We start from the raw sequence: 23,010 nt of genomic DNA, 5'->3' as shown, positions 1-23,010 counted from the left end.
AGGGTTACTCTTCCTAGTGCTGCTCATTGGTCTATGTTGATGGGATATCAGACGGCACACATTGCATCATCATGAGCTGTGAGTAAATAGTTATTTGTAGTGACATCGTATCAAGAATGATATTTATGATGTCAGTAATCCTTCTCTATGTGTCTTAGATACTATAAGTTATTTAATTTCTCTAAAAATAATTATTTTAATGGAAAGTTTTCAGAGTTGTTTAAAATAAAACTATGAACTCTCTGAATTACATGTTCTCTTAAAGAAGTGCCTTTGGTTTCCCAGAAGTGATCTCTGGGTTATGAAAGTATCCTTTCCAGTGAGAAATTGTGGGTTTTTTTCTTTTTTGCCTTTGGATCAATAAAATCTATAGATGATGTTACTTACTGCTTAAAATAAATAAGCAATTGAAGCAACAGTAGTCATTTCAGTATAAAATTTGTGAAATTATTTTATTGTGATAATCTTTTCTAATTTCCGTATTTCCCAACACATTAGATTTTCACTTCCACTGAAACATTCTTTCATTCAAATAAATTTCCCTGTGTATAGTCACGATGAGCAACCAATAGCATAGGTAAAATTTTTCCCCTATATATATCACAATACATGTGAAATTATAATATTTTAAAAATAGATTCAAAATTTGTTTACAAAATAGAGATTTGAAACTTCCTTGTACTCTCTGAGTTTATTCTAGAAAAACATAGAAAAAAATGCCCTTTCCCATTTAGTATATTTACCCACAAGGTATATTGGAAGGTTTAAATGGTTTAGAATAGTTTCATTCCTTTCAGCTTTAAGTCTCCAAAACTTTCCTTAATGATTTTCTCTCATCAGAAGACACATACGCTGGCCAGGAAGGAAAACATTGGCATTGTTTTTCAGGAAGAAGATTGTGTTGTTAATGAGCTACAATAAGCTCATATCTCCACTACATCTTGCACATAATTTTTTATCCCATATTTAAGAAATACTACCCAAATCACCAGTCAGAGCCTAACTTAGATACAGAATATTGACTTGTTTGTATGTTATATAAAGATCCATGAACAATTCTTTCATAGGTTAGACTATTTTATAATGCTTTTATACTTTATTCTTTTCAGTTCAATTGAAAATTAAGGTAGTGATATCAAGGGTGAAGTATCCCTTGAAGGTATTTGAGTTCCTGATAATTTACAAAACGTAACACAAAGATTTTAGTGTTTTCTCAAAGAAAAAAAATGGCTGCATAGATAACATCAACACTTTACTCCTAATGCTTCCTAATTTATTCTTGTATATGAACTTCTTGTACAACTTATAACAATTAGAGGCACACTTTAATTTGTTTTGCAATTTGAACTTTGCAATAACAGTGTGTTTCTATTATGGGTCCTCAGGAAGACTCTTGGGTTCGACCCGAGATTGTCCTTCTTCACATCCTCACCCTTCCTATGTTAGCAAGGCCTATTAGTCAGGGATTTCATTTTACCACCTCAAAACTGCTAAGGCAACCTTGTCATCGTAATTTTCACACTCTTTCTTTTTCTTTGTTCTATATGTCAGTGAAATCTTATCTCCACAGTCTTCTGTCATAGGTTAATAGCTTGGAACAAAGTTCAATTAGAGTCTCTAACATAATAAAACAAAATGCACAGATGAAAAAATCAGTAGCCACTGCTCTTCCCTGTACTTGATTTAACTGCTGTTTGTTGAATTTTGCCCATTAGTGAAACTGAATTAGTGGATGTGATAGGAAATGTAAAATGTGTGCATTCACATGGATTTGGGTGACCTCAAAGCAACTGTGCTGTTCTAGAAGATGTTCCAATGACTTTGTAATACTCTGGAAAAGTTCTTAATATAGATTTTGTTCTCTTACTGATGTGGCATTTAATTGTATTGTTAAACCCAAAACTCTAAATAATGCATGGATATTTAACATCTGAACAGTACCTTAACATTTTTAAGCTTTTTGCAAAGAAATATTGGTTCATTTCCATATACTGCATTTATTCAATTAAAGTAACCTTTGCTAACAGATTAAAGCCATGGGTCATTGTCTTATTCTACTCATGCTGCTGTCAGTTCAAGGTCATCTGGAAATTATATAGCAGAGAAATTTTCCAAAGAAATAAATATTATTAGTGCAAATTTACTAGCTAGATTATTTGAGAAGAAATATATTGACACCATTGAACATTTTCAACAATCCCACTGCCATCACTTTCTCTTCTTCTACTCAATGAGCTGTTAAAAGACACAATTTGTTGTACTATGTAGCTAACAAGAAATAAATAACATGTAGCAGGTGCTACACAGGAAGGCACTGAGTGTTATTGTACTAACTGTGCCTGACTAATTCTAGCCAAAACAACAATTCTGTATTCAGTAAAGAAGAACAGATAATTTAATGGATATCTGGAGCCTAGTTGTTTGTAATGTCAGGGTTATACTTGAAAAACAGAACCAAGTGAGAGACATCGGCTAGAGGAAATCCTCTGCTACAGAGCTGTGTACAAATTCATAAGAATCCAATCCAATGGAAGGTAATGGCACCACAGATGATTTAAACTATTGAGTAATCCAAATCTTTTTCTATATATTTTTTAAAAGAACTATGTGATTATTTTGGCATGGATCTACCCTATACGCCTACTTCTTTTAGCTTAACGTTAAAAGTAGCTTGCATTCTCTGAGTACATCATATCAATTTATGCTAAAGTGAGGAGAAAGCTGGAAATAACATTTTGACATTCATAGTCTGCAGAGAAGATAGAGATTTTGAATGATGTACATATTTGTTTTATCTCTCCTACTGATAAGTCAGTATCTATTTTTCTGATCATTTTGTTTTCCAATGATTACTAATTATTACAGTAGCATTTATTATATGTTAAAAACTCTGGACAGAACAAAATGTAAGTCAAATGAGATCTTGGTCTGGCAACTGTGTTCTACTGGTGGCAGTAGACAATTGTTAAGTTAAAAAATTGTTAAGTAATTATAAACTGAAATGAGTGTTAGTGCTTAAGAAAATAAAGAGTGAGCACACACTTAGAGCTTCTAGAGGAAGGTTTTCTTTGAGATTTGAGCTGAAGGATGAGAACGGGTCATAAGAATTGCAGAGGACAGTTTTCCACATTTGGGACAGCAAGTGAGCTATCTTGAGGATGAGTGCAATGTGCCAAGTTCAAGGAGCAGGAAGAAAGCTGGTATGGTTGGAGCATCACAACTGGTGTGGAGCATACTTCTAGAAGATAAAATTGGAGAGGTGGGCAAGAGCCAGACCTTTCCTTCTCATAGGAACATGGCTCCTGGTTACTACTACCCTTGGTCAATATGAGTTCAGAAGCTGGGCAAATCTTTCTCTCTGGGGACAAAGGGCTGTAAGAGGCTGGAGAAGGTGAGACCTAAGAGTTTAAGACAAAGAAACTATATAATTTCTGGGAAGAAAAGTTACTTTACTAAAGGTAATTTTGCTTTTGTTCTCACATTTTTAGATTCCTTTTGATGTCCAAAAAGAACATGTAGCTTATCAAAGCAGTTGAAGCATTCAAATCCATTTAAGCACTGTGACCATTTCTCAAAACTTTCCTTGTTAATAAGTCCTGTAATTTATGGATAGAGCCAGCCCATCAGGGGGTGAATGGACTCAGTAAAGGGATCAAATTGATACCAATGTCTCAAGCAGTGAAACTTGTGTATGTTTTTGTGACTGTGTTTGTGTGCATGAATGGTTTTGTTAAGTAGTATCCTAAAGTAAATATTTCCAAAGCAGTCTTACCTCTGCAAATTAGGATAAGACTAAAAATAGAAGATTGGCATTGGAAACTCTAGGAGCAGGAAATTTATAATAGAGGATTCATGCTGAAAAGTACTAAAGTAGATATTAATAGACCTGAGTGGTTAAATGAGGAGGCAAGCACTAACATTTTTTTAGTTAAGCTCTACCTGTAACCAATTGTTAGTAACAAAGGGTTTGTAATGACTTGCAAAAGTTGTTGACCCCTACTTATTTCCATTAATTATCATACCACTTAAGTGACTAAAATTGATGGAAAGGAAAATCATGAAGTAAATTATCATAGGTGTGACAGAATATTATAGATTCTCAGAACTCAGTTCTCTGTAAATACTCAGAACTCCTCTAAAAGTAGAGCAAGAGTTGATTGAAATACCAATATGCTTAAAAGTTTAAATAGCAATAATATGAAATGGATTACAGAGTGGACTTTAAATTTAAAAAAAGATGCAGTGAAATGAGACTTCTGTCATGTTGCATTAAAAATAATGCAATAATGAAAGTCGCCAGTTTATTCCAGGATGTACATCAAGTGACAGTGTGATAGTAGTGTATATATCATGAAGATAAAACATTTGGGTACCAATCATATAAAGAGAGAAGACTGTTCACATTCCTCTCTTGCTTACTTGCTGATTTAGCTTCTGAAAAGCTAATATTAGTGCTGCACGACTGGATATTTACATACAAAATAAGGCAAAATCCTTTTTTGCAGAATTGATCTTTAACTAACACTGTATGCAAATATTAACTCCCAATGAATCAAATATCTAAATATAAGGGCTAAAAATCTATAAAAATACTAGAAGAAAACATATGGTTAAAACTTTATGAAAATGATTTGGGCAGTGGTTTCTTAGATGTGACACCAAAAAGCACAAGCAACAAAATAAAAAATAGATAAAGTGGGCTTCATCAAAATTAAAAACTTTTGTGCATTAAAGGACATTATCAAGAGAGCGAGGCCATAGCCAACAGAATGGGAGAAAACATTTGCAAATTGTGTAGGGTAAGAGTCTAGTGTCTAGACTATATAAAGAACTCATAACTCAACAGAAAAAGTACAGACAACTCAATTAAAAAGTAAGCAAAAGACTTGTGTAAACATTTTTGCAAATAATATATACAAATGTCAAGTAAGTACATGAAAAGATGCTCAATGTCATGTCATTAGGGAAATACAAATCAAAACCACAATGAGATACAACTTTATATCCACCAGGATGGTTGTAATAACAATAATTTTAAAAAATAAGAAGTGTTAGTAAGGAAATGGAGAAATTGGAACACTCATACATTGCTGATTGGAATGTGAAATGGTGTAGCCACTATGGATAGTAGTTTGGCATTTTCTCAAAAAGTTAAAGTTACTGCATGACCTAGCAATTTAATTCATAGATATATATCCAACAGAAATGAAAACATATGTCCCCACAGAAACTTTTACACAAATGTGTAAATGTATATAGCAGCATTATTCATAATAGCTAAAAGATGGAAACAACCCAAATGTCCATCATTAGATGAATGGAAAAATAAAATGTATTATGCATACACAATGAAATATTATTTAGCCATGAAAAAGTAGGGAATTTTCACATCTACTACAAGATGGATGCACTTTAAAGACATTATGTTAAGTGAAATAAGCCATTCATAAAAAGACAAACATTGTATGATCCCACATATATGAAGTGCCTAGAGTAGTTACATTTGTAGAGACAAAAGAATGGTAAGGGAGCCCAGGGGGAGAGCAAAGGAGGAGTGTCTGCTTGATGGGTGCAGGATTTCATTTTGAGATGATGGAAATTTTGGGGAACTGATAGAGACTGTGGTGCATAACATTGTGAATGTACTGTTGATTCTTGAACAATACAGGTTTGAAATCCTTGGGTCAAATTATTCTAGCTTCCAAGATTGGATGGGAGATTGGAAGCGTTCTGGCTGGTATGGCTCTAGACCACATTTTCTTTTTTCTAACTTTATTTATTATAAGAATACAGTATACAATACATACAATGTACTAGACACATGTGAATCAACTATTGGTGTTATTGTTAAGACTTCTGGTCAACAGTAGGCTATTATTAGTAAAGTTTTGGGGGAGTTCAAAGTTATATGTGCATTTTCTACTGTGAGAGGAGATGGAATCCCTAACCCTTGTATTGTTCAAGGCTCAACTGTATTAAAAGCCACTGAACTACACACTTTGAAATGGTTAAAATGGTGAATTTTACATTATGTGTATTTTACCACATACACCCAATGATAACAATTAAAACTGAAAAGAGTTGATCCTTGAGCTTAATTCTAATCAGCAAGAAGGAACTGTTTTGGCTAAGAGGTTGACTAAGGTAATCTTAGAATTCAGTGTTAGATTTTAAGAAGGAGGAGTCTAAAGGAATGAGTTCTATTTAAAAAGTTATTTTGGGGACGCCTGGGTGGCTCAGCGGTTAAGCATCTGCCTTTGGCTCAGGGCATGGTCCTGGAGTCCCAGGATCGAGTCCCACATCAGGCTCCCTGCAAGGAGCCTGCTTCTTCCTCTGCCTGTGTCTCTGCCTTCTCTCTGTGTCTCTCATGAATAAGTAAATAAAATTAAAAAAAAATAAAAAAGCTATTTTTGACAGTACAAAGAGACCCTAGTGCAGAAGAAAAGGAAGAGGTATCAGAAGTCCTTTGTCAGGGAACCTGAAATCTAGACTTGGTTCAAATTTGAAAAAACAAAAACAAAACAAAACAAAAAAAACTGAGGGCAAGCCAGTGGAGAACGTTCCCCAACATTATATGGGTGAGAAAAAAGGAGTTTAATTACTTGAGAAAGATAATATTATATTGACAGAGTTAAGAAAGAAAACAGACTATACAAATTCTATTTTATTTAACTGTAAAATCCAGTAATTTATAGTTGTCTTTTTTTCCCTTTCTTCTGCTTTTTGGAAGCCTATTTTTCCTGGAATAATCAAGAAGGCTCCCTCTTTCTCTCTGTCTCATGTCTCTCTCACACACAATCTCTGGGTGAATGTATGTATATGTGTGCATGCATATGCACATGTGTTTTTGTGAGTGAAAGATGAGATGGTGAGTGATGAAGAGGATTTGTAATGCATAGCCTTTTCATCCAGACTATCACCAACCATTCCCAAAGGGAAGAGGTACTTGTAAATGATTTACTTGGGGAAACAAAAGAAAGGAGGAAGTAGCTAAGACAATTTTGAAGAGGCACAGATTTGGGATGACTTTCTCTAAAACTTCATTATTTATTATAAAGCCAACAAATTAGTATGAAATTTGCTTTAAGTCCATCATATAAAACAGAGAGGGGGAGACTTGAGAGTCTAGAAATAGTTAAATTCATATATGAAAGCATCATACTTGACCATGGTGGCATTAAAAATTGGTAGGGAAAGTATGGCTCTTCAGTACATGGTACAAGGACAATTGGTTATCCATATGGAAAAAAGTAAAATTAGATCCTGGTGACAGAATAAATTCCAGGTGGCTTAAAAATCTGGAAGTGCAAAGCAAAACTTCAAAAATTCTACAGTTAAAAACTGGAGTATTTTTATGACCTCAAGTCAGGGAAGGATTCCATAAAGGAAAAGACTAGTAAATTTTGCCTTATTGAAAGTGCATTTTCAATACATCAACAGGGATCATTAAGAAACAAAACAAAAGAATAAACCACTAACAGGAGATATTGGAAAACCTATAGCCACCAAACAGCAAGCATTTAGAACTTTAGCAGTAGAAAAAAAGACAAACAAACTAATAAAAAAAGGGCAACAAGAACAAACAGGCATTTTACAGGAGAAGAAACATAAGTGCCCAATAAAATTATCTACAACTTCACTAGTTATGATAGAAATTCAAAGTAAAGTAACATAGCTTTTCAAACCCATTAGATTGAGGAAAATGAATGACAATATCGGTATTGAAGGGCGAAGAACAGTGAGAGCTCTCATACAATTTTAGTGGCAGTGGAAATTAGTACAGTCATTTTATAGAGCAATTTGGCAATATTTGGAAGAAAATGAACAACTGAAATATTTCCAACAGACAAAAAATATAAGATTTATTCATATAAGAGTTAAAATGAATGAACTAGAATGACAAGTAACAATACTGATAAATATGAAAATGTTATCTTCTTTTGATATAATGAGTCCTTTTTGAATAAAATGGAGAAAGGCTACTTTGAAGGTGTTGATCATGGATCACACAGTTTGGTGAAATTGTAACTGATTGGTTGGCCATAACCATGAAGTATTGATTAATGGATTGGTTAACGAAGGTATATCCATTAACTTTCTTGATAATTAACAAACCACCTCAAAACTCAGTGGCTTTAAACAGCCACCATTTTATTTAGCTCATGATTTTGCGGGTTGTCTAGAATGACTGAGACTACTTGGCCAGTTGAGGCCTCTCACCATGTGGTCTTACATCTTCTAGTAGATTAGCCTAGGCTGCATGTGCCAATATCTGGGTTTCAAAAACCAGCAAGAGTGGACACATCTCAAAGCACAAGTACTTTCTTGGACCACTGCTAATGTTCGATTAAGGGTTGGGGAAATAAACATTTCCACTTAATAGGAGGGGCTGTAAAGTAACATTGTGAAAGGGTATTCATATAGATATGGGAAAATATTTGTGGACATTTTTACAGTCAATTACAGGTGTCTTTACATAGGTATCTTGCCTTGGTCTATGAAACTTTTATATCAGTTCCTTGGATAATGGTCCTTAACTTAGGGTTAGCTCAAGATGCCGCTTTTAGTAGAATGGTTTTACCCCCAATTTTAGTACAAGGACCATTAGATCTAACCAGTTTCTGCCAGAAGAATCTTTAGGTTTTCTGGGCCTGACCATCTCTAAAGTGGTATGATTTAATGGGGAGGCAGACTACCTCAAGGGATGCCACATGGTTCAGCCTGTAAAAGTTAGAACAGATATCACTTCCCAGGACTGGATAAGAAGTATGATATTCTGCGTGTCAAATAATGTATAGACCCTGTTGGGGAGAGAGTTCTTCTTGGTGGAGTCATTAAAGTAAATCCAATGAAATAAAATCAGTAGCATTAGCCTAGGCCTTGAAAATAAATTGTTTTTCATTAGAGAAGTATTCTTCCCCTGAAATAGCAGAGAGGGAAGAGAATGAATAGGAGAAATTTTGCCACACCCACTTTCCTGTAACCTTGATAACTTTCCTCTGGAATAGGGATGGGATGAAAACCTATGCCCTTGAAGTCAAATGGACTTTGCTTCTTCTATGGCGCCAACGTTCTAGGTGGACTTTGGTTGAAAGTATGCAGCTGTATCTTGCTAAGCAGAACCACCTTAGCTTCTAACTGATAAAAGATATTGGGAGTTGGGGGAGGGGAGGGGAATTGAAGAGGGATAGGGGCCCCCAGGGAGGGAGCAGACAAGGAAAGGATATGCCAAAACCTTAATAGTTACCATCCATTTGGTAGCTGAGCTACGAGTCATTAATGTTTTCTTCTTTATGTTTTATGAAGTTTTCAATAGCTATAATGAGCATATATCATATTAAAAATCAGGGGGAAAAGAAACTTTCACAGAGACAGGATTTAATTTGGGCCAGATACTGTACATTATTCGCATTTATACCTCATACCCATTTTAATCCTATATAGGTGCCACTCTAAATGTTTATTGAATGCATGTTAAAATTATAGGGAGTTCAGTTTGGCTCAGTCTGAGAAAGAATTTTCTAGGATGTAAAGTAGTTCAAAAATGCAGTGCTCTGTCAAGCAGTAAATGCCATCCCGGAAAGCACCCAGACAGAGGCTGGATTAAACAAGCAATACCTTGGAAAGAGTTAATAGTCTGATTGCAGATTTCAGGTAAGGCATCATGGGGGATCTTGCATTAAATAGATGAGTAGAATTTCAGTAGGTAAAAAAGGAGGGGGTTGGTGGAAATGAAAGAATAGTTTTTAAAAAATGACTAGATGACTCCAAAAGCCCCCACCTAACTAAGATTTCCATATATCACAGCTTGAAAGATTGGATTCTTTTAAATAAAAATTCTGTAGTTTCGATCTTAGCATGGATTTCCTTTATGCTAGCAAATCGTTTCTGCCATTTGCCTCTATCACCGCATTATTGGACTGTTTTTAATAAATTTATTATATGATAGTATCCCCTGTTCACTTTGTACCTCTTCTTTTTTAAGAATATTTAATTTATATTTTCTACTTTTAGAAACTTCTCAAATGTCAAATTTTGCCGTTGGTTTTATGTAGAAAGACACCACTGATACAATGTATGACAATATGTCATTCATAATTTTGTTATGATATAGAATTATATTACATTCATATTCTATATTCCTTTTATTGTGTGTGAGCTTAAATACAAGACCTGTGATATTTAAGAAACATCAATACCTACTGTGTATTCCTTTGAGAAGTCGAGCATGTCTGAAATATTGTGATTTCTTGTCAGGCAATGTCACAAAGCCAGTTTATTTTTTGAATTGGTGAACAAAGAGCCAAACTTAAGAATGCTCTTGGGCTTTGTTCTTCAAAAGTTGTTCTGAATGACAATTAAAGAAAGTAAAGAAAATATAGCAGCAGAACTCTTGCTCACTGGAATGTTTTTCAGGTTTTTCCATAAGGTGTCGACAGTTCTCTGTCAACTCATAGGCTTGAAAAACAAAAAGCAGTCGTTTTTGTCAGGTGTTCAGCAGCATCCCTCCCCAAATCCTCCCAAGTGCACAGAGCTCTAGTTCAGATATTTCAGTGTTATGTAATTTAGTGTGTCTCTAAATGTCATTCCCTACTATCTCATGATTTGCTTTCAGATTGGATGCCTACAGCTTACCGCCAATTACCCTGAAGTGCTTAAGGCACATATATTGCTGTGTCTGACATTGAGAGTATATTGGTAAAATTAAGCTGTTAACAAAAATAACTTTTTCACTAACTTTTCTAGTAAAAGATGCAGGAATTTTGGATATATTTTAATCAAATATTCCCATTTATTCGTATATTTGTCCAATATTTTGATTTTTTTTACTGAGGGAGCTCCTTGACCATATAGTTACTGTCTTATTTCTGTACCTTTGTTAGAGATAATCAAATTGATATATACTTTTATTGTCTCACTTATTGGCATTGTATTTGTTTCTTCTGCTCTTGGGGTGTTTTAGTCAGTGTGATTTGACCAAACAGTAAGAAAGAACACTTTATAATTCCAGAAGTGCTCTTGATGGTCATATAGAAATGTCAATGAACGTGAGTTCATGCTTTCTTTCTGTTAACCAGTTATCATACCCAAGTGAGGTAAATAATTACTAAATTTCAAATTAGGGTTTTGGAAAAGACACTTGCAAATGACGGATTTGCTATTTCCTTCAAAATCAAGATGTAAGTAAATAAAAAGTACATGAAAATAAGACTTTTAATAACACATTTTTAAAATAATAGGCAATCTCCATTTTATGGTAATTTCTTCAATTTATGGTGATTTTTAAATCACATATTATGATTCTGTTAATCATCTAAAATATTTAGTTTTTAAATGTCAATTTTGGGCATGCTGATTGTCTATCCTTAAATTGTTCTACTTGCTTTTATGTATCAATTTCTTTCACTGAAGGAAAAAATACCTATATGCTTTCCGTTTCCTATGTAATAGAGGTGGTATAACTGTAAAAAGCCATTATAACTACTTTATATAAGCTCTTTTATTATGCCAAACACTTGTAGAGAGCCAACTAACTTTACAGAAATGAAGAAGGAAATGTAGTAGCTGAGAATCCCCACATTCAGAATACATCTTCCATTTACTTTAACTATTCAGGTCTCATCTTAAAGAATTTCTTATAGGAATCTCTATGGCAATCTGGTGTTTAGACCAGAGAGGAAAGCACATAAGGCATGGGCATTTTACCAGTCTTTCTGCTCTTTGTCATATGCTGTTTGGTTATCACCTAGAGGGTACTTCTGTGCCTCAATTTCCCACATTTATCAAAGATGACAATATAGCTCTGTAAGATATACATTTAAAAAATTAACAAAAATTAAATTTCTATTTGGTTAAATTTTTTAATGATCATATATAAGTTCCTAATATTCATATATAAATATAAAACCTAAAGCTCATTCTTTAGAATGGCAGGGCATTAAAATATTCATGCCAGTTTTTCCAATATATCAATTTATGGGACTAGATCTGGCAAAGCTATCATTTGTAATGATGACTGGAATGCAGATGGGTTTTAGTGACTGTATATAGAAACTGGGGGGAAGGGAGTAGCAATCGTTCTTTGTTTTTTAGGATGAAGCAGAAAAATCTGCTCTCTCTTATATATGGAGGAATTTGTTAGAAGCAAGAGCTAAAATAAGGAATTATTGATCAGCTTGCAATTACATTTCTTTTATCTTACCTCTTCACTAATATTTTTATTCTCTGAAAATATATAGATATTTTTACACAGATATATTACTGACTTTTGGATGGGCACCAGTCATTTTCATTTGCAACCAGTATATTACTGGTGTTATCTAAATACTCTGTAACGAGTCATCAGCAAATTTATTATGAATATCTCAGGCATACTTTTGTTACATTCTTTTTTTTTTCTTTTGTTACATTCTTAAGTAAATTGGAAATGATTCTCAACCATAGGATACCTATCTATGGGGTGCGATTCAGAAGGCCGAGTGAACAAGGCATTTTTAAAATACTTCTCTTTTATGTCCCTTATTAAGATTACTGCTATAATGGACTACAGTTGTTGATAGGATTGTGTAATATTTCTCAAATGTGTTGAGATGGAAAAGTTTGCAAATGATTCACTGATATAGGGAATAAAATGATGTTTTACTAATGTAAGAATCTATAGCCATCTTCAAGTGAAAACAGCAAATCATCTGAACTGGTGGTGATTAGAAGGTGGATAGATAGAGGGAAGACTAAAATTAGCCTGTAGTGTTTAATACATCATTCAAAATATCTTAATTAATATTAGATTGCCAGATTAATCACTTACATTCAAGTAATCAAATCCATATGTGCGTGCCTCTGCCTCCTCTCGGTGGTTCCCCTGTTCACCAAATAGTATTTTATTGTCTCTTCCAGATTCGGCATATGCAGGGAAATGTTTGATAGTTCAGTGTCTATGCAAACCTCACCAAGACAGCTTTTAGTAGCAAAACTGTGATACTATACTGTTCTTATATTAATGAAAGAACTTATCCTATTATATAAATGATAACAATAAACAATTGCTAAGACAGCTTCTCCAGAGCTCATAATTACAGGGAACAGGGGGAAGTTCAGTCTATTCAAAATGAACCCTTTCCATTAAAATCTACTTCCACCATTAGATCGATATTGAAAATATGTAGGATCAATATATTTTTGGTTCATTAGCTCTATGTTGATACAACCTTGACTTAGCAGGAAGAAAAGCTGAGATTTATGGTAAGGGGAATCTATACTTTCTCTTAGGATTTCTGAAATACAAGGTCAGAGATCCTCACCCATTGCTCACACCTCTCCTGGGGGAATGGAAATTCCTCCTCCTGAATTTTGGCCCATTTCTGAGATATTAGCCGGAGGAAGTGTGAGGAGTAAAGAGCTCTGTGTCTCTCTTCATTACACGGAGACCCTGTTGGCTCCATTTGTAGTGGAGGGAAACAAGAGATACTTTGATTTTTGCCTGTTTGAATAAATGGAGGCTATAAATATTTAGGCCAATCTATTTTTCACGTACTAACTCCCTTCCATATTTTAAAAGGAAGATTTCCAAAGGGGAAAAAGTACTTAAGAAAAGTGGCATGTGATTGTTTCCATACATTCTAAATGCACTCTCTACAATAGAAAATTAAATGATTTCAGAATTTATAACTAGGAATGACACCTTAACTTGAAGTTAGTTGCTCCCCCAATATATCACATTCGTAATCACTTCTCAGAGTATTTGCTTTCAGGTGGAATAAAAAGCATATAATCTGCCATTTTAATCATTTTATCAGAGATAAAATGAATTCATCTTGCCCAGGTAAACCTTTACACCCTAGTAACCAAGTAAATCAGCCTGACACTTGTAAGCAAAGCACCTGATTGGTTTTATTCCATATACTTTAATAAACATGTAGGTAAAAATAGAAACGAGAAGATAAGTAATAAAGATAAAGAATATTTATTGCTTCATATTACTGTTTAAATATATGCACAGGGTGGGTGTTGCAATTAAACCACAACATCTGTCTTTGAATATTTGTCAATACAACCTTTTTGTTATCAACACATTTCACTCATACTTATGATTAAAATTTTAGTAATTTGTGGAACAATATTATTATTGCTAATGATTATATAATGAAAACAACCTAAAAGTGTGTGTGTGTGTGTGTGTGTGTGTGTGTGTGTATATATATATATATATATATATATATATATATAGAGAGAGAGAGAGAGAGAGAGAGAGAGAGAGAAAGACTGAGAGAGAAAGAGAGAGAATAGACTTGGTAGTTCTTTAAACATGTGGTTATAGTGTAGCTGCCTGGGCAGTGTCCAACATGTAGAAACATATGCAGGAGCCGTTGGTACTAGGTACTTAAATGCATATTTAAATCATTTTAAAAAAACAGATCATTCTAAATTTTGTGAAAACATGATATTTATATGTCATTTTTGTTTAAAGATCTTGGAACCCTGTATTTGGTACTTTCAGAAGGATTCTTGAAATATTGCTGTGACAAAAATAATGATTCATTGAATGAATGAATATAACATTCTAAACCTTGAATATTTGATTCTGATTTTTTTGTATTCTACAGTCACATGTTCACTGAGTTTGAAAATACTCACCAACCTTAGTGAATTTGTATATAATGACTAATTTAAAGAGAGAAAAAAAATAAAGCAGAACTGTTTTCCTGAATGTTTTTACTCTGGACCACACAGACTCCATAGAGAGAACTATAGTTCCTAGAAATGAAATTATAACATGATTTTTAAGTTTTGGTTTTGTGGATGAAGCATCAATACCTGGGAAATAATTTCTCAAGTTTTCTCCTACTCTCTAGCTCCATTAATATATTTTGAAACTAATTTTTCCTAAGGCAGTTTATTTGCTCTTTCCCCTACACCTCTTCCACTTCTTGTTTTCGAAATTCTATAATCCAAAGTCTGTGAGTTTAAAATTATTTTAAAAACAAGCAAATAGGTTTTCTATTCTTGGGACATTTCTATAAGTACTGGGTGAGTTTAGCACTGCACTCTCCACTGTTTCTTGAATCATATCTTAAGGGAAAAACATTCTAAGGCCATACAGCCTGCAGTGTATACTGATTTTTACCCAATACTTCAGAGGTTTTAAATTATTTCCAAGCAGGACTTTCTTAACTAAGGTTTATTTTGACAATGAAAAAAATGTACAGTGTTTTCTCTCCCTTAACAGCCAAATTATGTTTGCCAATGCTTCCTTTGGAAGCAAAGACCGTAATAGGTAAAACGGTTTTAAAATCATTTTGAATACTCTTGGCTTTCTTAACTACCCAAAAGAAAATTTTTGATTTGGCAAAACTAGTTTGAGTTGAGAATGTTTTAAGAAGTGTTTTACTACCAAGTAAAATATTATTAGTGTAATTTAAACATTTTGTCTATTTCTTTTGTTTTTGAGCACAGGCTTGCTTGTCTGTGTGGATAACTTACATTGTTTATCTTTCCTTTGGTAATTTTTTTACTAGTTTAAATGTGCAGAGTAACTTTTATTTTGAGGAGGGCATCAGAGGGAGGGATGTTTTCAGAATTAATTTCTTTGTCCATTAATAATAGTTCCTTGTACTTTCTTTGCCAAAAATTAATAGTAGTTTTTATTCTCTGTTAATGACAAGGTTTTTTTTTTTTTTTCAAAATAGAAGAATCTTTTCCTTCTTTCAAATATGACACATTTGAAATCATTGGTGGAATATCTTTCTAGATACACCTCTCTCCCATTTATTCAGAAGTTGTTGCCCAAAGGAGCAATGGATTATGTTGTGTCTGTGAGATTTAATCAGCCCATGACCACTGATATACATGAATATTATTATAGTCAAATAATTAACAAAACACAGTTATATTAAAAAGTATGAAATTAAATCTTAGTTTAACATAATGATACTTCCCTTCCAATAATTCATTGTGAGTAAGAATGAGGGCTTTGAGGTAAGAATGCTTATCTAGCAACTTTGATGCTTACACTGGCTGAGACCTTAGGCAAGTTCATTTACCTCAAAAATGGGCACGGTCATTGCACCTAACTCAGAGCTATTGTGAGACTTGATGGAGATAATGTATATGGAATGCGTAGAATGTTTAGCCTGAGCCCCAGACTCAACAATATAGCTTTCATATGCCTGAAGATGGCCAGTTGAGGACATAAATAGAGTTGAACAGAGCTGACATTCACCCCTTGCACCTCTTGCTAGCCATGCTCTTGCTTGCTGGGCAAGGTCCATCAGAAGGAGATGTCCTCGTATTTTGACCAAAGTTACTGAGTAAGAATGTGGTGCCTCAGCAGGTCAGCTGTCTTTATTATTGTCTTAGATAAGAACACATACCCTCCTTTTGCAGGTGGTCCCCAGTGATTTTGAAGTCAGCCTGTCTTCCCAAAATCAGTAGCTAGAAATTGAATAAAGCAGATATCTAAGAGATTATATTTAAGATCCATTTAGCATCATTGATGTTCTATAAAGCTTATGAATCAGTAGAAAGGTAGCTATCATAGTTAAGATTTCACATTTATAATAAGGTAAGCCATGGGATAAGACTATATAATAGGACAGCTATTAAAGGATAGTACACACCTTTTGAATTTCCACTGGGGTTGTAGGATAAAATAGGAGGTGGAGCATGACTAGAAATTATATGAGGAGGACCATTCTTTGAAATTAAAGATGATAATTGGTAATAACTACACAGTTATTGTACTTGGTAGGATGGTTGGATGTTTGAAGTGGTGAAGTACCATATTTATGTTTTCTTGGATTCTGAGGTAAATGTATAAAGAAATATTTTGAAACTGAAATTTCATTTTAAAAACGTCACACATTTTAATTTTAATCAAAGGAAAATAAAAGAGCAAAATAAAGAATGGGGGATCTTAGGTCTTAGAAAGATACACAAAATATGAAATTTGTATTTTGAAGCTAACGCTGGAGAAAAAAATGCAGGAGCTGCCCCATGTTTTCAGTTATACTGAGGAAATTAAGTGTGAATTCTGGCTTTCCAGGAGACTCTCATGTAACCATTTTATTGATCTACCTTCACCCTTCTGCCTCCTGAATCTAGACACAAATACATTATTCTTTTTGGGTCTCTCTTCCCTCTCTACTGCCTCTATTCACATATCACTTGGATATAAGGGTTGACAATTTCACATGGTTCAAGCATTTGTAGTTACAGCCAACCAGGTATATACCCATCTTGTCCTATACCAATTGATCATATTGAGGGTAGCACCTAAGGCCCACTAAATACACTACGGCCCCAATCTAAATTTCCAGACCTGTCTTGCCTTAATCCCATATAAATAGAATTATTAGATAATGGGCCACTGAATATTCCTTGTTATGATCCACATGTTTCTGTTGCCTTCTGTGTTCCCCAAGGTTCTCAATCTCAGCCCTACTACACTTCCCATGATGCCTTTCAGATGGGAACTCAATAGCCACCATAAATTATATCCAGCCTGCCTGCCATAGTGGGAATTTGCACTTTCAATTTGTAAAGTGAAAGAAATCTTAAACGTATTTGTGTGTCTGAGCCCTTCATACAGTGTGAATGATTATACCAGTTTAGTTGTATGTCATTCCAGCATATTATAAACTGCATTAAGATATTTTCAGTGTGTATCATACTTTACCATTGTTTGGTACAATGCCTGGCAGATAGCATATGCTTAATCCTGTAGAATAAATATTGCAGAATTTTGGGCTCAAGACATGTTTTCAACTACATACATGTGATTATATATATTTGGCCTTTATTATTCACAGCATAATATCTGGTGTCATACTATTAATATTTTTTTCCATCTGCTATAAGAAGGAGATCCCTTAATTCACTTCGGAATATTTAATCTTATTGTTTATAGAAAGAAAAACTGAAAATTTTGTTACGAAATTAGTTGAATAAACTTGGAAAATTATCAGGCACTTGATTAATAAATGCATGTTTAGTTTGCATAACACATGAAAATTTATATACTGTAAAGGAAATAGTCATATCAACATTTAAGCAATTATACAAATTATTTTCTATAAAATAAGAAAAAACCCTCTTTTTAAAAAATAATTTTTATTATTTACTTATACTTCTATTAACTTATGATCAGATAATGTCACCTGTAAAAATTTATACTTTAATATTTGTTAAAGATTTTTTGTGATTAAGCACAAATATATTCTTGAAAACATAAGGTACAAAAATCTTATATACACCTATTAAATTGAACTTATTAATTTTATTATTAAATTTTCATTATGTTTATTTCATATACTAGATATGTCTGATTCCAAAGACGGAATATTAAATTCCTCCTCCACAATTAAAAAGCCCTCTTTTTAATGTCAGGGCACCTGAGCATAACCAAAATAACTGGAGAACTTGTTGCCTTTGTTATCATTAAATATATTATTACAGCTTTATAAAATCATCAGATAGATGAGGTATACTCCTAATAATCAGTGGTTTAAAATAAATGTGAAGAAATAACTTATAAACATTATTAGTGATAAGAGGATTACCTGGTTGAAATCTCAACAGCTCAGATATCTGTGGTTTAAATTAAAAAGGAAAATTAAGGAGGAAAAACAAAGGCAAACAGTACTTGTATTCCAGCATTTCAGGTGAGGTACCTACATTTTCTTCATATTTTTTCTTTCTCATTAACTGTGGAAACCCATAGAAATAAGTCTCTGTGCAGCTCCAACTGCCCCCACTCCATTTTAGATGGTATTTCCAATAAGGGTACTGTTTCTTGCAAAGAATATTACATCTCACTAATTGTCCTACAAATCCCATTCTTAATTAAAATCAAAATCTTCATCATAACAACTTTACTATATAGCTTGCAAATATGTGCTCTTCTTGTTTGTTTGGAGGACGACGCTCTGGATACATCTTTTTTTTTTTTTCCTTCGTTCAAAAAGGAGCAGCCCTGGTGAGAAAAATTTACAGCAATTGATTTTGTTTGTTTGTGGCTGCAGCCATAAAAACTCCCAAGCAAAACTAAATAGTGCTTGTGGGGCACAGGCGTGGTGGTTCATGGGTAAACAGTAAGTTTTATAATACTGTTAATGCTAGACAATAAGACAAGGTATAATAATTCTAACTTCATCATTTGTCTCCGTTTTGTACTAGATTGTACACTCCATCATGCATATGCTGGCTATAATGTGACATATTTAATTCTGCATTTAGTCTCTGCTTTGTTACACAGGCACGAAAATAGCAAGTCAGCTTCTCCAATGCCATGTAGCAGCCCTCTAACAACAACAACAGAAATCATTAAATACAAAATAAGTTTGAATAACAGTAATGGTGGGAAAATCTATCCCAGGGTCCATTCTTTTTACAGGGAGTTGGCAAACCAGGAAGAATAGACTTTGTCATGTGCAAATATGGTGACCATAAATGGTGCTGGAGGCTTTTCCATTGTCCCCTGAGTTTGCCATGAGAGAAAGCGGGTGAGAGAAAGAAAGACACGTTTGATAGAGTTGTGAAGAATGTTTGAATGGCTATTGGGTGTTGGGCATTGTCTTGCAGTGACCTCAATTCGGTACAGTAGAGACCCTTGAAAGCACTGTCTGAAGTCACAATACCACTATTCTCCTCCATTTACTAAAAGGGATTAGTTAAAAGGGTGACGTTCCGTGCAGAGAGTTCCAAGTATTCCATGAAACAAAAGGCTCTGAAATGTTTTTGAAGTTATTTTTAATTGAGTTGAACTAATTTAATAAAGGTCCTACGGAGGAAAAAAAAAATAAAGGAATGTGATTGTTTTATGATTCCTCACAGATGGAACGGACATTTATAGCATACTTTTCCTTTAGTGTTCCAGAGAACAGTAGCTCCATTTACAGCTACTGTTAGCAATTTAAAACTGCTCCAAAATGAAGTCTTTCAAGAAGTTGACAGCTTATAAATAAATCTGTCTGATAAAATTGAACATAAACTGCATCTGTGGTTAGTTTGCCAAAATTAATTCTACATTTAATTAGAGATAGCAGTCAAACATATTTAATAAAAAACAGTCTTGGAGAGTAAATCAAATGAAGTCAGATTTTAGCAGACGTTTTGCATTTTTTTGCAAGGAGTGATGAAATGACCTCACCTCTCTGATTCCCAGTTATATGGCAGCGTGAGCTCTGTAGCGTTATGGGGAAGCCAATGAGTTCACACTGCTTGGAAAGGTTCCTTGCTCAGCTTAGGGTAAAGAGAGAAAACGATCATTTTGTGATTTTGCTTGGTTCCATCATTAGATTTTACTTTGATGCCATATGTATTAAACTAACAAGTTAATAAGCATATTATTGCTAATGATTACAGAGACCCAGCTAAGGTAATCCTAATTTATATACATACCGGTAAATAGAATTGTCCTTAATTTTTTTTTCCTGGCTTCCTTGCCAAGCTTGATTTGTTTGTTTTGTTTTAATTTAACCATCACAATAAGACATATTAAAATCATACACTAGCAACAATGCCATTTCTTCCCCTACAGAGACTTGGAAAAATCACCTTTGCTTATCAAATATTTGTGCTCCCTCCGCATGGTTTAAGCAATGTGGCATAGCTGTGGGATCCTGGGGAAGATGCAAAAGCACACAGATCAATCAGAATGCAGCAAACAATATTTTGGGACAAAAGTGACTTACAGTTCAAAGGGCAAAGAAGCAGATCTTCAAACATTGGAAATTTCAACACAGTCCATAGTCCTGGGTGGAGTATACAGACAATAGACACTAGTATTAGCAATGACAGCTTCTTTCCTCTTGGTATAAAAATCATACATACTTTCCCAATATATGCAAAAATTAAAGTCAATTGAACCAACTTTTATTTTGATCTTTTAAAGTAGTGGGATGTTACTTTCTATTAATGAGGAAGAATGTAAGAAATGAGGTGGGAGATTATGTTGCTGTGCTTATTAGTTAATATCAAATTGGGATTAGACATTATACATTTATTTCCTGATCTCCTCTATATTCTTAGCCTTACAAACATAGAGATGGTTAATCTTTACTGAATATTTTCCCCAAATATCTATGTGTTTTGGTACAGGCAGTTATTATATGCAAAGGCATTTTTCCACTTCTTCAAGTTTTCCTTAGATATTTTGTCCTTTCAGAAGAGTATTTTTATTTTATGTACATGAATTTGCTCCCAACTAACTTTATCAAAATTTTGCTATTTTTTTAGAATAACAGGAAGTAAACTAGTATACTCTCATTCCTGAATTTGAACAATGTATTATTATTTTGAAGTTTGCTCTGTAAGCCTTCCACTGCTTGTACTCTGAATAAATGAAGTGATGGAAATGTGGACAACACACAAATTCTATCTGGCAGCCCCTTTTAGTTCTGTCTTGGAATAATTACGCTGTTTTAAAACCCAGAGGTGGACTTAAATACTAATGCATTATAGTGGTTTAATCATGTATCAAAACACAAACAAGCTGTAGACTATAACCAGAAAAAAAGATTAAATAGCAGATATCTCAAAAAGAGGAATTGACCAACTCAATCATGCTATAAAATTAGTTATCATTAAGATATACGAAAGGGGGAAAAAAAGATATACCAAAGGACTGACTTACCTCCTTATTTTATATATTGGACCTGGAGAAATTATCATTTTAATCAATGGTTTCAAATTATTTATATGTTTTAGTGCCATTGCAGGATTAGGATGTTATTAATTCAACTTTGTGGATAAATACTAAATAACTTTCCTCTCATTTAATAAAAATACACATAAAACAAACTTCTTCCTTAATTTGGGAAATATAAAAATATCTAATAGTTATCATTTTTAGGTCCTTGAGAAAAAACATTTTCCTCATTATTTTATTAACATATTTGTTGTAATTTAGAGAATAAATAGCTTTAGAAATCTGGGTTAACCATTACATGATTTCTTATGGTCTTCTTAGGAGTTGATTTTATCTCGGGCAAATCACTTATTCTCACTGGGTCAAGATTTCTTTATCTTTAAAGTGAAAATATTTACTAAATAAATTCTAAAGCAGCTTCTTGGTCTCTAATTCCATGATTAGTGTATTCCTATCCTTCTACTTTTTCCCTCTCATTTCAGACAAATGTTACGTCTTTTCATCATTTTGGCAGATCATCATTCGTGACATTGAGCAGAGCAAAACTCATGGGGAAGAGAGATACAGTTTGCAACTAGACACAGTTGTAGTTTTTGCTGTATCATCAGATGTAAAAGATTAATGACAGAGAAGTATGTCAGTTGATGCAGAGGCACCAAGTCATAGTAACAGTATTTCTATTAAAATGGTTTTCTATAGTGAATAAAACTTGTTATCCTTTCATTTCTAAGGACGTCTAGAGGTTTGATTAAGAAATGTCTTACAAGGTGCTCTGCAACGTTGTATATTCTGGAAATGCTAAATAAAGTCTTAAAAAGCCATGTGGGTCCTTCAAATCAATACATTGGATTGGATATAGGGTTAGGGCCTTACAGAGAGCACAAGAGAATTGCTGTCCAGCATCAATGCTTCCACCTTACTTGAGGTTCTTGCCATCTGTCATAGTATATCACGGATTTCTCCTGAGTAGACTCCTGACCTCCTGTATCATGTTACAGATCCATTTATCTCATTGATAATGACAAATCTCTTTTAAAAATGCAGATCTGACAATGTCATCTTCCTGATTGAAAACTTCTAAGGACTTCCAGTTGCCTACTGGATAAAGTCTAAACACCTAAGTCAGGTAAACAAGACCTTTATCTTCTTACCCAAACAGAACATTCCATCTTCCTCTCTATGCAGTTGCTTACTCTTGTCAAGGATGTGCACCCTTCCAATCACAGCTTCCAAAGACTGGCTCTTCTTCAAAAGCCAAAAGAAACATCATCTCTTCTGTCAATCTTTGCTTTTCTCAGGTGCCTCCCTAATATGTGATGCATTCTCTATTCCTCTCCCTCTGCCTCCCTCCCTCTCTGTTTCCT

At 33.9% G+C, this 23,010-nt stretch overlaps 1 protein-coding gene across 12 annotated transcripts in view; it reads left to right on the top strand.

Moving 5' to 3' along the window:
• Positions 1–23,010, top strand: part of SOX5 (SRY-box transcription factor 5) — a 1,001,956-nt gene that overhangs the window by 446,129 nt on the left and 532,817 nt on the right. Inside the window, exon 6 of one of the 12 annotated variants that reach the window (XM_041735830.1) lies at positions 22,691–22,772. The exons of the other annotated variants lie outside the window; for them this stretch is intronic. The gene's annotated coding sequence lies outside the window, so the exon portion shown is untranslated. The remainder of the gene's footprint in view (positions 1–22,690; positions 22,773–23,010) is intronic. 12 annotated transcript variants of the gene reach the window in all.

Source organism: Vulpes lagopus, chromosome 21, assembly GCF_018345385.1.
Source record: "Vulpes lagopus strain Blue_001 chromosome 21, ASM1834538v1, whole genome shotgun sequence".
Lineage (NCBI taxonomy): Eukaryota > Metazoa > Chordata > Mammalia > Carnivora > Canidae > Vulpes > Vulpes lagopus.
The sequence above is the reverse complement of the archived record's forward strand: the minus strand, read 5'-3'. Positions and strand labels throughout refer to the sequence as shown.